Raw genomic sequence first — 14320 nt, forward strand, 5'->3', positions numbered from 1 at the left:
TCTCTTTCTTTCCATGGCTTAATTAAGTTTACATGGTATAACTGCACTGTCTTCCTTTTACCTGGTTGGTAAACTTTATCATTTACATCCCCCACCTTTTCAATTATCTCATACGGCCCTTGCCATCTAGCAAGAAATATGCTTTCTACGGTTGGCACTAAGACCAACACTCGATCACCAGAGTTAAAATTTCTAACTTTAGCAGTTCGGTTATACACCCTGCTCTGAGCATCCTGAGCTTGCTCCAAGTGTTCCTTAACTATCGGCATGACCGCAGCGATTCAGTCTTGCATCAACGTGATATGCTCAATTACACTCCTATAAGGTGTGGACTCTTGCTCCCAGGTTTCCTTGGCTATGTCCAGGAGACCACGGGGTTGTCTGCCGTATACAAGTTCGAAAGGAGAAAACCCTGTGGATGATTGAGGAACTTCACGTACAGCGAACATCAAATAGGGCAGAAGACAGTCCCAATCCTTCCCATCCTTACTAACCACCCTCCTCAACATGCCTTTTAATGCCTTATTGAATCTTTCGACAAGACCATCAGTTTGAGGGTGATATATAGAGGTACGCAGGTGTTTAATTTTCAGCAGTTTACATAATTCCTTGGTGATTTTGGACATAAAGGGTGTTCCCTGATCGGTAAGGATTTCCTTAGGTAAACCAGTACGGGAAAACATGTAAAACAACTCTCTTGCAATGGCTTTTGAAGAGGAATTTCGCAAAGGGACTGCCTCAGGGTAGCGTGTGGCATAGTCCAACACCACTAGGATATATTGATGTCCTCTAGAGGATTTGACTAAAGGGCCGACCAGATCCATGGCAATTCTTTCAAAAGGGATCCCAATGATAGGCAAAGGCACCAGCGGACTCCTAAAATGTGGCATAGGAGCAGTTATCTGACACTCCGGGCAGGACTCGCAATACCTCTGAACTTCCGTATATACCCCCGGCCAGAAGAATCGTTGTAAGATACGCTCTCTGGTCTTTTCGCAACCTAGATGTCCACCCAGCACGTGTTTATGAGCTAGGTCCAACACCGTTCTACGATACGGTTGGGGTATCACCAGCTGTTCAACAACCTCCCCACGTACGTTATCTATCCGATACAGAAAATCCTGGTTAACCGCCATGTGTGGAAACACCTTATCAGCCCCTGGATGTTGAGGCACTCCATTTAATACCTTAGTATTTTCCCTGGCTTTTACCAATGTGGAATCGCTAAGTTGAGCGGTCCCAAAATTGTTACGTGATACATTTAACTCTGGTATCTCAGAAATTTCCTACTTCTCATCTGTTTCACCAGCAAAAACAGCCAGAGTAAATTTATCAGGCTCAGTGGTCACCCCTACTGCTGGCACCTCAGCATCTTCGTTAAAGGGTTCTGGGCTAATCACAGCGCACACATTAATACCATCATTAACATTTACAGTGGAGGTTACATCTTTCTTCCTCCACAAGTCCCAGAACACTGGGAAGTCTCTCCACAGGATCACACTGTGCATCAGGGACTTGACCACACCCACTTCATGGCAAGCGGTTCCACAGGAAGTCTCTAGAGTGACCAAAGCGGTGGGGTATTCTTTAGTGTCCCCATGTATGCACAGGACCCCTATACTATGTCCGCTGAATGTTCCAGGGTCTATCAGGCTGGCATGCACCAGGGTAACCAGACTCCCAGAATCCAGCAAGGCACTCACAGTACACCCTTCCACTTTTACGACACACATTTGTTGCTCAGTCTCGTAAACAGTCTCAGCAGAACAAACAGGACGTGCAAACAAGGATATTCGCCTTGCTGCATCACACTCCATTGGCTCAGTAGTCAGGGGACAATTGGCAGCAATATGCCCAGGTCCATAACACCGCCAGCACTGTATGCGGCCCCGATCCCCAACTTGAGACCCTGGTCTGGCCTTCAGTGTCTCTCTGGGATTTCTTCCCTCCGTCTGCTCCCCTTCTGAGCCACCTCCCTTAAAGACATTTCTCACCCCTCTAGTAAATGGAACAGTCTTACCGGGTGCTCCGCACGATTTGCTGTTCCTGGGGTTAGAACATCCAGGCGGTACTTCGTGGAGTAGATCCTGAGTAGCTCTGTACCTTTCAATCAGGTTCACCAGCGGTTCCGCATCTGTAGGATCTCCTTGACCGACCCAACGCTGAACCTTCGGTGGTAAGGAGCGGATGTATTTGTCAAGCACCACTCTCTCTACGATCTGCGCAGGGGTTGATTCCTCTGGCTGTAGCCATTTCCTTGCAAGATGGACAAGATCATACATTTGTGATCGCGCAGGTAGGTGTTCCACGAAAGTCCAGTTGTGCACCCGTCGAGCACGCACATTCATATTGACACCCAGACGGGCAAGGATCTCACCCTTCAGCTTGGAGTAATCCTTGGCATCCTGCTCATTGAGATCAAAGTACGCCTTTTGCGGCTCTCCGGTTAGGAAAGGTGCCACCACTGCTGCCCACTGATCTGAAGGTAACTTCTCTCGTTCTGCCACTCGCTCAAACACCATGAGATAGGCCTCAACGTCATCGGTGGATGTCATCTTCTGCAGAGATGTCTGTACCGCTGCATGAGTGGTTTGGCGCAAACCATGAGGCCCCGCTGACCTCTCCACTGAGGCCTGAATTTGGTCTTGCAAATAGCGATTAATTTGCCGCTGTTCTTTTAAGACCAGTCTGTGGGCTTCACCCAGCTGAATATTGGTTTCAGCCTGTGCACGCATGGCTTCCTCATGCACCATTCGCTGAGTCGCGCTGGCTTCTTGCAGAGCTGTGCTTATCTTCCCCTGGTTGATATTAGCCTGAATCAGCTGTTTAAAGAGGCTCTGTCACCAGATTTTGCAACCCCAATCTGCTATTGCAGCAGATAGGCGCTGCAATGTAGATTACAGTAACGTTTTGTTTTTTTAAAAACGAGCATTTTTGGCCAAGTTATGACCATTTTTGTATTTATGCAAATGAGGCTTGCAAAAGTCCAAGTGGGCGTGTTTAAAGTAAAAGTCCAAGTGGGCGTGTATTATGTGCGTACATCGGGGCGTTTTTACTACTTTTACTAGCTGGGCGTTCTGACGAGAAGTATCATCCACTTCTCTCAGAACGCCCAGCTTCTGGCAGTGCAGACACAGCCGTGTTCTCGAGAGATCACGCTGTGTCGTCACTCACAGGTCCTGCATCGTGTCGGACGAGCGAGGACACATCAGCACCAGAGGCTACAGTTGATTCTGCAGCAGCATCAGCGTTTGCAGGTAAGTAGTTACTTTAAACACGCCCACTTGGACTTTTGCAAGCCTCATTTGCATAAATACAAAAATGGTCATAACTTGGCCAAAAATGCACGTTTTTAAAAAATAAAAACGTTACTGTAATCTACATTGCAGCGCCTATCTGCTGCAATAGCAGATAGGGTTTGCAAAATCTGGTGACAGAGCCTCTTTAAGTATTTCATCCATTTTAACAGTCTCTTTTAGCCCTGTTGCCGCCTTCACCCAAGACATACACTTCCAAGCACTCTCGGGGAGAAAAAATTGTGTTGTTGCCCCTAGCAACGATTTTCCACTTGGAGCAACAAAAGTCCTTTTAAATAGGTGTATGTCTCTTTAAGACCGCACCCGCATCGGCCACCATATGTGAGGGTTTAGCATCAGGAGAGGTTGGATAAGCTGTGTGCTTTTACAGAGCCTATCCGCCCTGTGTGAACATACCCGTACAGTATATACATATAGTAGCTGCTGTCTTACAACGATACAGCTGCAAACCACTTCAACATGTTGCATTCCCACGAGTCAGCGCAGTTTTCAAATGATTGTTAATGTCCATTCAGTTTTTTGCAGACATCAACAATCATTTAAAAACTGCACCGACTTTTGGTAAAACTGCATGTGCTACGTCTTTTACTGGACAATGGTTGTTACGATCTGATTGTTTGCATTAAAGGTTATTTACACCTTTGAAAGGGATTTTTTTTAATATATATGTAAAAATGTCAATCAGTGTATTTTGTGCAACTTTATAATTCATTTTTATTAAAAAAATCTTTTTACTTTTTGAGATACAGCTGCTCTGTATCCTGTATCTATGAGCTTGGTTCTGGTGATGTGTATATGTACTAAGCTTTGTTCCGGTACTGTATATATGTATGAGCTTGGTTCTGGTCCAGTAATTATATAGGATAAATTTATAATACAAAATTGCAGAGCAGATGGCATTGTTGCAATTTATTGTATGTTTAATTGGAACCTGTCTGGTAGTTTTAACCCCTTGAACCGCCACCATGCAGTAATACATGACCTGACTATTTCCACAGTCCCCTTTATGTTTGTTTCAGATACAGTAAAATCCATAAAATCACCTTTTAAAATAGTGCACGCTATATGCTAATTACTCTATTAAGGGTCATGGGTCGGTGCCGCTATCCTGTAGAGTCACACAGTCCTAACTGCAAACCCACCTTTCCATGCTTGGTTGACATCCCCCTGACTGTTATACATCATTACCAGTCTCCTCCAAATTTCTTGGATGCGACACTGCCTTGTACTCCATGAGCATGCACCATTCAGCATGATGTACTCTGCCCGGCTTCATCTCTGCACCGCGCATGCCAAGGGAGTACAAGGCAATGAAGAAGGAAGGCTGGTAGTAATGTAGAACAGTCAGGGGGATGCCAATCAAGATCTGGGTGGTGCCATTTAAATTTTCGCCTCAGGCATCAGAAAAGCTAGAATCGGCCCTGGGCGGAGGCACCACTGAAACCAGCCGACGCCATCCCCTCCTGCCTTACAATGACTTGCCCCGGCAATCAGCGCCTTTCAACGATGCTAGCGGCGCCACCCCCTACCTGCCTTACAATGACTTGCCCCACCAATCAGCGACTTTCAATGATGCTAGCAGCGCGATGACGTCATGTGGGACAACATCTACAGGGGGGCTATATGTGGGCCACTATATACAGGGGGTGCTCTATGGGGGCACTATCTACATGGGGCTCTATGGGGCACTATCTACGGGGAGCAGTCTGTGTGTGGGACACAGTGTATGGTGCTATTATAATCAGGGACACACTGTATGGTGCTATTATAATCGGGGACACAGTGTATGGTGCTATTATAATCAGGGACCCAGTGTATGGTGCTATTATAATCACGGACACACTGTAGGGTGCTATTATAATCGGGGACACAGTGTATGGAGCTATTATATTTGGGGGTACAGTGTGTGTCACCATGAGAATTGTATCTTCGTTTATAGGTACAGAAATGTTTGAATAGTAAGTAGCTGAAGACCTCTAAGTGGAAAACTCTGCACAAATGTGTCATGGCCGGGAGAAGTCATCATAGAGGTCTGGACCGGATGGAGAAGAAAAGAGAAAAAGAACAACTAGAATCTGAGATAGTCACTGGTGAGTCACTTAATATAAATGTTTATTCTGCCTCTAATCAGTACTGTAGTCACCGTATGATCTGCAGCGAGATGATGGGTGGTATGTTTTTTATTTTGTGAAACAGCAACTCCCAGCATATCCTTACCATTGTTCGGTCCATGCTAGGAGCTGTCGTTTTACGCCGTTCAAACCTATACGGCAGGGGTTGCACTAAATTGAGCTGTATTTGTGCTGGTGCTGTATTTATGTGCTGAGCTTGGTTCTGATGCTGTACATATGTACTGAGCTTGGTTCTGGCATACATATGTAATGCGCATGAGTCATAAGTGTGAGTGGTGTGCATGTGCATGTGTCCTAGGTGGTCCTGAAAGGTGGTCCTGAAAGGTGGTCCCAGCCCAACACTGGCGGCTGCGTATAGCCTGCGGTGGGTCTGTGTGCTTAAAAATGCCAGGGCTTTTAAGTCCCAGTCCGGCACTCTCTGGGACCCACGCCTATCTCTAGAACGGGGTGCCCTAAACCCCGTTCTTCCGATCTGTGATGCGGCTAATGCGTGTGATTTTTGACCATGAAGAAGAAAATAGTGTAGCTCGCTGAGCTACGCTGTTTCCGTAACTCCCATAGTAGTGAATGACAGTTACGTAAGCAGCGTAGCATGCAAGCTATGCTGTTTCCGTAACTGCCATTCGATTGTATGGGACTTACAGAAACATCGTAGCTCAGCGATGCTGTTTTTGTAACTCAAGACTATATAACCGTTTTTTATGATCGGAATTCACCTCATTCAGCCGCAACACAGTGCGGTAGAACAGAGTTTAGATAAGTGTGGGTCCCAGATCTGGGACCCGCATCTATCTGACATTTATGACATATAATGTGGAGATGTCATAAATGTCCCTGCTGGGAAAACCCCTTTAACCATTTATCGAATCATCAATAACTTCAAGAAGAGAGCTTCGATTGCTGTAAAGAAAGCGTCAGGGTGCCCAAGAATGTCCAGCAAGTGCCTGGACCGTCTCCTAAAGAGGATTAAGCTACGGGATCGGTTCTACACCAGTGCAGAGCTTGCCCAGGAATGGCAGCAGGCAGGTGTCAGTGCATCTGAACGCACAGTGAGGTGAAGGCTTATGGAGGCCGGCCTGGTGTTAAGGAGGGCAGCAAAGCAGCCACTTCTCTCCAAGAAAAACATTGGGGACAGTCCTCTGCAGGAAGTACAGAGATTGGACTGCAGAGGACTTGGGTAAAGTTATTTTCTCTGATGAAGCCCCCTTCAGACTGTTTGCGACATTTGGAAAAATGATTGTCCAGAGAAGAAAGAGTGGGCGCTACCATGAGTTCTGCATCATGCCAACCGTAAAGCATCCTAAAAACCATTCATGTGTGGGGTTGCTTTTCATCCAAGGAAGTGGGCTCAAAACTTTGCCTAAGAACACTACCATGAATAAAGAATGGTATCTAAGCATCTTCCAAGAGCAACTTCTCCCAACCATCCAGGAGCAACTTCTCCCAACCATCCAGGAGCAACTTCTCCAGACCATCCACGAGCAATTTGGTGATGAACAATGCTATTTCCAGCATGATGGACCATGTCACAAGGCAAAAGTGAGAACTAAGGGGCTCAGTGAACAAAACTTTGAAATGTTGAGTTCATGGCCAGAAAACCCCCAAGATCTCAATCCCATTGAGACCCTGTGGTCACCCCTCAAAAAGTGGGTGGACAAAAAAAAAACAACAGTAATTGTGATAGACTCCAAGCACTGATTAGTTAAGAATTGGTCATCAGTCAGGATTCGGCCCACAAGGTGACATCCAGCATGGCAGAGCGAATTGCCGAAGTCTTGAAAAAGAAGGGTCAACACTGTAAATATTGAGTCTTTGCATAAACTTGATGTATTTGTCAATAAAAGTTTCAAAACGTATGAAATGTTTATCTTTGTACTTCAGTAACCATATAAACATCTGACTAAGGCTCTGTTCAGATCTGTGTTGGGGTCCCGTTCTGACATTCTGTCAGAGGTTTCCATCAGAACGGGAACCTGACCAGACACACACTGACACCGACGGAAACCAGAGGTTTCCGTTTCCATCACTATTGATTTCAATGGTGACGGAACCAGTGCCCCTGGTTTCTGTTTGCCTATTTTATGCACCGGACCCGTCGTTTTGCCAGAAGCAATAGCGTAGTCGACTACTCTATTGCTTCCAGCAAAACGACTGATCCAGTGCACAAAAGAGACAAACGAAACCAGCTCCGTGACTGTTGAAATCAATGGTGATGAAGACGGAAACCTCTCGTTTCCGTCGGTGTCCCATTCTGACGGAAACCTCCGAATGGGACCCCAACGCAGATGTGAACAGAGCCACATTTGAGACTGACACAGATATTGGTTATCTATGGTGACCCAGCTCAAACAAGTGGTAAGGAAAGTTGGTTTAGATGTAATCTGTTAAAGGGGTTTTCCACCTTCTGACAACTAGATGGTCTATCTGGAGGACCCCCACACCGTTAACCCCTTAAGGACGCAGCCTAGTTTGGGCCTTAAGGCTCAGAGCCCATTTTTCAAATCTGACATATTTCACTTTATGTGGTAATAACGTCGGAATGCTTAAACCTATCCAAGCGATTCTGAGATTGTTTTCTCGTGACACTTTGGGCTTCAAGTTCGTGGTAAAATTTGGTCGATATATTCAGTCTTTATTTGTGAAAAATTGCAAAATTTAGAAAAAATTTACAAAAAATAGCATTTTTCAGAATTTAAATGCATCTGCTTGTAAAACAGACGGTTATACCACCCAAAATAGTTACTAGTTCACATTTCCCATATGTCTACTTAAGATTGGCATCGTTTTTTGAACATTATTTTATTTGTCTTGGACGTTGCAAGGCTTAGAACATAAACAGCAATTTCTCATATTCTTAAGAAAATTTCAAAAGCCTTTTTTTGAAGGTACCGGTTCAGTTCTGAAGTGGATTTGAGGGGCCTATGTATTAGAAACCCCCATAAAACACCATTTTAAAAACTAGACCCCTCAAAGTATTCAAAACAGCATATAGAAAGTTTTTTAACCCTTCAGGCATTTCACAGGAATTAAAGCAAAGTGGAAATGAAATTTGCAAATTTCATTTTTTCTGCTGAATTTCAAATTTATAAATTTTTTTTCTGTAACACAGAAGGTTTTACCAGAGAAATACTACTAAATATGTATTGTCCAAATTCTGCAGTTTTTATAAATGTCCCACATGTGGCCCTAGTGCGCTCGTGGACTAAAACACAAGCCCTAGAAGCAAAGAAGCACCTAGTGCATTTTAAGGCCTCTTTTTTATTAGAATATATTTTAGGCAGCATGCCAGGTTTGAAGAGGCGTTGAGGTATCAAAACAATGGAAACCCACCAGAAGTGACCCCATTTTGGAAATTACACCCCTCAAGGAATTCATTTATGGTTTTTGTTATCATTTTGACCGCACAGTTTTTTCACAGCACCTATTTGAATTGGGCTGTGAAATGAAAAAAATGATATTTTTTCCAATAAGATGTAATTTTTGATCAAAATTTCTTATTTTCACAGGGAACAACATACCCCATTTTGTTGCCCAATTTGTCCTTAGTGCGGCAATACCCCATTTGTGGTGATAAACTGCCGTTTGGGCCCATGGGAGGGCTCAGAAGGAAAGGAGCGCTATGTGTTTGTTGGAGTCCAGATTTTGCTGGATTGGTTTTCGGGTGCCATGTCGCATTTACAGAGCCCCAGAGGTATCAAAGCAATGGAAACCCACCAGAAGTGACCCCATTTTGGAAACTACACCCCTCAAGGAATTAATTTATGGTTTTTGTTATCATTTTGACCGCACAGTTTTTTTACAGCACCTATTTGAATTGGGCTGTGAAATGAAAAAAATGATATTTTTTCCAATAAGATGTAATTTTTGATCAAAATTTCTTATTTTCACAAGGAACAACATACCCCATTTTGTTGCCCAATTTGTCCTTCGTGCGGCAATACCCCATTTGTGGTGATAAACTGCCGTTTGGGCCCATGGGAGGGCTCAGAAGGAAAGGACCACCATTTGGCCTACTGGAGCTTTTCTGGTGCTAAGTCATGTATGCAGAAGCCCCTGAGGTACCAGTAGAGTTGAAACCCCCGAGAAGTGACCCCATTTTAAAAACTACACCTCTTAAGACATTCATCTAGAGGTGTAGTGAGCATTTTGACCCCACAGGTACTGTGTAAAAGATAATGCGCAGCAGATGGTGCAGAGTGAGATTTGCAATTTTATATATATATATGGCATGTCAGTGTCCGATATAGTGTGCCCAGCATGCGCCACCGGAGATATACACCCCTTAAATTGTAATGTGGGTTCTCCTGGGTACGGCAATACCCTACATGTGGCTGTTATCAGCTGCCTGGGCACACAGCAGGGCTCAGAAGGGAAAGATGAGGGGGGTAAGCTGTGCGGAGTGCATCAGGGTAAATTAAAAATCAAGGGATGTATGATACATTTTAAAACAATCTTTTATACAGAGCCCTGGTTTTTCGGGACACGTGTCACATTGGTATATTGTGTTCTTCCTTATCCCCCTCTTATAGCAGACTCTGCACCTCTTTTGACTCTTTCCCTTTCCACCGGTTTGGGGAACTTCTCTTGGAAAGTGTTGCCCTGGTACGATGCGTGTGGCCTCGCTTCCAGAAGTACTGGGTGCCCCCCCTTCCTGGTCCCTAAAGATTAGATCTTGAAATTCCAGGAAAGTTCCCCTCTGGCCTGCACATCGACGTAGCACGTACGCATTGTACAAAGCCATCTGTATGATGTGCCCGGCCAGCTTCTTATACCACACCGCATGGCGCTGTAGGCCTTCAGGACTTGATTTGACAAGTCCTTCCCTCCCATGTACCTATTGTAGTCCAGGATGCAGTCTGGTTTGGGGGTGGCCTTTCCTTCATATATCCTAAGCCTGTAGGTATACCCTGATGCACTCTCACAGCTTATACATCTTCACGCCATACCTTGCCCTCTTACCCGGCAGGTACTGGCGGAATTGAACCCTCGCTTTAAAATGTACCAGGGACTCATCAATAGAAATACACTTCTCGGGGGTGTATGCTTGGGAAAACCGGACACTGGAACGGTCTAATAGGGGTCTCCGTTTATACAAACGGTCAAAATGGGGTCATCTCGGGGTGGGCACGACTCATTATCAGTATAATGTGAGAAGCGAAGTATTGCCTCATTTATTTATTTTTTTAGGTTCCAGTTCAGTTCTGAAGTTGCTTTGAGGGGCCCATATATTAGAAACCCCTATCAAACACCCCATTTTAGAAACTAGACCCCTCAAAGTATTCACAACAGCATGTAGAAAGTTTATGAACCCTTTAGGTGTTTCACAGAAATTTAGAGCAAAGTAGAGGTGACATTTACTTTTTTTTTTTGTCAGAAAATCCTCTTTATACCATTTTTTTTATAACACAAAAGGATTTATCAGAGAAACGCAACTTAATACGTATTGCCCAGATTCTGCAGTTTAGAGAAATATCCCACACGTGGCCCTCGGGCCGGTAATGGACTGAAGCACCGGCCTCCGAAGCAAAAGAACACCTAGTGGATTTTGAGCCCTCTTTTTTATTAGGCACCATGTCCGGTTTGAAGAGGTCTTGTGGTGCCAAAACAGTGGAAAACCCCCAAAAGTGACCCCAATTTGGAAACTAGAGACCTTGAGGAATCCATTGCAGTTTTCATGTCATGCATGCGACTTTTTGATCAGTCTTTATTCTATTTTTATGTGGCGCGGTGACTAAAAAACCGCAATTCTACTATTGTTTTTTTGTTCTATTTTTTTCACAGCGTTCACCGTGCGCTATAAATAACACATTCACTTCATTCTGCGGGGCGATACGATTACGGCGATACCAGATGTTTATAGTTTTTTTATGTCTTATGGCGTTTGCACAATAAAATACGTTTTGTAAACAATCATTCACTTTTTGTGTTACCTTATTCTAAGAGCCAGAACGTTTTTATTTTTCCTTCAAAAAAGCCGTGCGAGGACTTATTTTTTGCGTAACGAACTGTAGTTTCGATCAGTACCATTTTTCGGTACATGCGACTTTTTGATCTCTTTTTATTCCATTTTTTGGGAGGTGAAGTGACCAAACAATTGTGATTGTGGTGCGGTTTATTATTTATTTTTTTTACGGCGTTCACCGCGCGGGATAAATAACGAAATAATTTTGTAGTTCAGGCCGTTACGGACGCGGCGATACCAATTATGTATAGTTTATTTGTTTGTTTATTTATTTATTTTAATAATAAAGACTGACAAGGGAAAAAGGGGGATTTTTACTTTTAAAACTTTTATTTTCTTATTTTTACACAACTTTTTTTAACTTTTTTTTTACTTTTTTACTTTGTCCCATTAGGGGACTTGAGGGCAGGAGGTCCTGATCGCTATTCTAATACACTGCACTACATGCGTAGTGCAGTGTATTAGAACTGTCAGCTACTCACTGACAGCAAGCATAGTGGGTCCCGACTCTGTCAGGACCCACTAGGCTTCCGTCTATGACATAGCCGGACGCCATTTTTTGGTGTCCGGTTGCCATAGTCACCATCGCCGGCCGCTATCGTGTAGCAGGCCGGCGATGGCGGATTAACCCCTAAGAAGCCGCGATCGCTATTGAACGCGGCTTCTGAGGGGTTAAATCTGCGGGGACCACCGCGGTCGGTCCCGGCACATTGAGCAGTGATAGTCTGCTGTCGGAAACAGCAGCTATCACAGCTCATGCACGCGCCCCGCGCGAACGGCACCGTGTTTACTCCATGACATACTATTATGTCATGGAGCGCGAACGATGCACTTACCATGACATAATAGTATGTCCTGGAGCGTTAAGGGGTTAAACTGCTCCAGTGGCCTGTGGGCACCATGGCACATAACACAATGTACAGAGCTAGAAGCAGTTGGCGCTGTACATAGCATAGCAGCCTGGCTGTTGAAGCTCAGCTGCTATTCTGTGGCTAGAGCCAACTGCTTCCGGCATGTAAATCCAGTGCACAGAGGTACCGGACCAGCTGATCCTTGGTGCTCAACAGGGCAATGCATTTCTCTTTTAAATGAACACCTCGCCTTGCGAACCTGCACTGGTGAAGGGCTTTCTAGGAGTAAATCCTGGGAATAGAACCCACATGTTCCTGACTCATCTAATTCATCAGCAGAGAGCCTTATCAGTGTACTACCTCTGCTGTTGAGAGCTAGTGGCAAAATCTTCCGAAGATGACATGTTCTTATTCCTGCTGGAAGTGGCGTTTACATTTGGTCTTATGGAGACAATAAGGGTATGTTCACACGACCAAGTTTCAGACGTAAATCGGGTGTTTATGCCTCGAATTACGTCTGAAAAAACGGCTCCATTACACCAACAAACATCTGCCCATTACTTTCAATGGGCTTTATGATGTACTGTGCCGATGACCTGTCATTTTACGCGTCGCTGTCAAAAGACGGCGCGTAAAATTACAGCCTCGTCAAAAGAAGTGCAGGACACTTCTTGGGACGTAATTGGAGCCGTTTTTCATTGACTCCAATGAAGGGCAGCTCCAAATTATGTCCGAAAAAGATGCAGCGAAAAACGCGAGTACATGCAATTACGTCTGAAATTCAGGAGCTGTTTTCTCCTGAAAACAGCTCCGTAATTTCAGATGTAATTGCCGTTATCGTGTGCACATACCCTAAGAAGGATAAGAGACCAAACTGAGCATAATCCATGTGGTGTGGTGATTAAGTGGTGTCTAAACAGTGAGTGTCTTTTGTGTTCAAATCCTGATGTGTGGCCTTATCTAAAAGGGAACTGTGTGTGTGTATGAATTTCAGCAATATACTCATCACTCTAATTGGTGATACTTTGGGAAAAGGGAGGCACTGCCCAGGGTCACCAGGCAGACAACATGGGGGTTAGAACCCACATTGTACAGAACTGATTCCTAGACTCAACTCACATCACGTAAGCTGTGAGCAAGATGCACAACAGCTCCATGGGAACATTTTTCACCTCTTAAGCAAAAAATAAATAAAAAATGAGCAGACTTTCATGAAGAGAAACCTTAGATCACATTGGTGCATGTCCACACAGTGGCTTGGGGCTTAAGTGCTTAGGCCATGTTTGCTTTGGATTTCACCCATGTGCCTGGGTTCAAAGCTTGTACGGTAGGTGGTGTTCTCCTTACCTATACAAGTTTCCTGCTTGTGCTTAAGGGTGACAACAATTTTGGCAATCGGCTGACACTCAACAGGGCAATGCATTTCTATTTTAAAAGGATGCCTCGCCTTGTGAACCTGCACTGGCAAAAGGCCTTCAGGGAGGAGATCCCAGGAATAGAACCAACACCTTCCTCACTCCTAATTTATTAGCAGAGAACCTTACCAGTGCACTACTTCTGGTGTCAAGAGCCAGCAGCAAATTCTGCCAAAGATGACATGTTCTTATTCCTGCTGGAAGTGATGATTACATTTGGTCGTATGGGAAAAATAAGAAAGCCCAGAGATCAACCTGAGCTGGTAGCAGTGGTGTAACTACCGCTGTAGCAGCCGTAGCGGCTGCTACAGGGCCCGCAGCATGAGGTCTTATGGGAACAATAAGAAAGTCTTGAGATCAACCTGAGCTGGTGGGCTGGTGCTTAAGCTGGACATTAAACAGGGAGTGTCTTCTGTGCACACCCTTGTTCAAATCCTGCTGTGTGTCTTTGTCTAAAAGGGACCTCTGCTGGGTGTTATTTATAGTGTGGAGGCAGTGCAGTGAGATTGTTGCTGCATAAGAAAGTTGCTTATATGCAGAAAGTTACTTATGCAGCTGTCGCTTTTGAGACAGCTGTAATTATGTATTAGATTATTACTGATTTCAGCAATATACTCATCACTCAAACAGGTATCATAATCCA

Source organism: Rhinoderma darwinii, chromosome 8 (genome assembly GCF_050947455.1).
Source record: "Rhinoderma darwinii isolate aRhiDar2 chromosome 8, aRhiDar2.hap1, whole genome shotgun sequence".
Taxonomy (NCBI): Eukaryota; Metazoa; Chordata; class Amphibia; order Anura; family Rhinodermatidae; genus Rhinoderma; species Rhinoderma darwinii.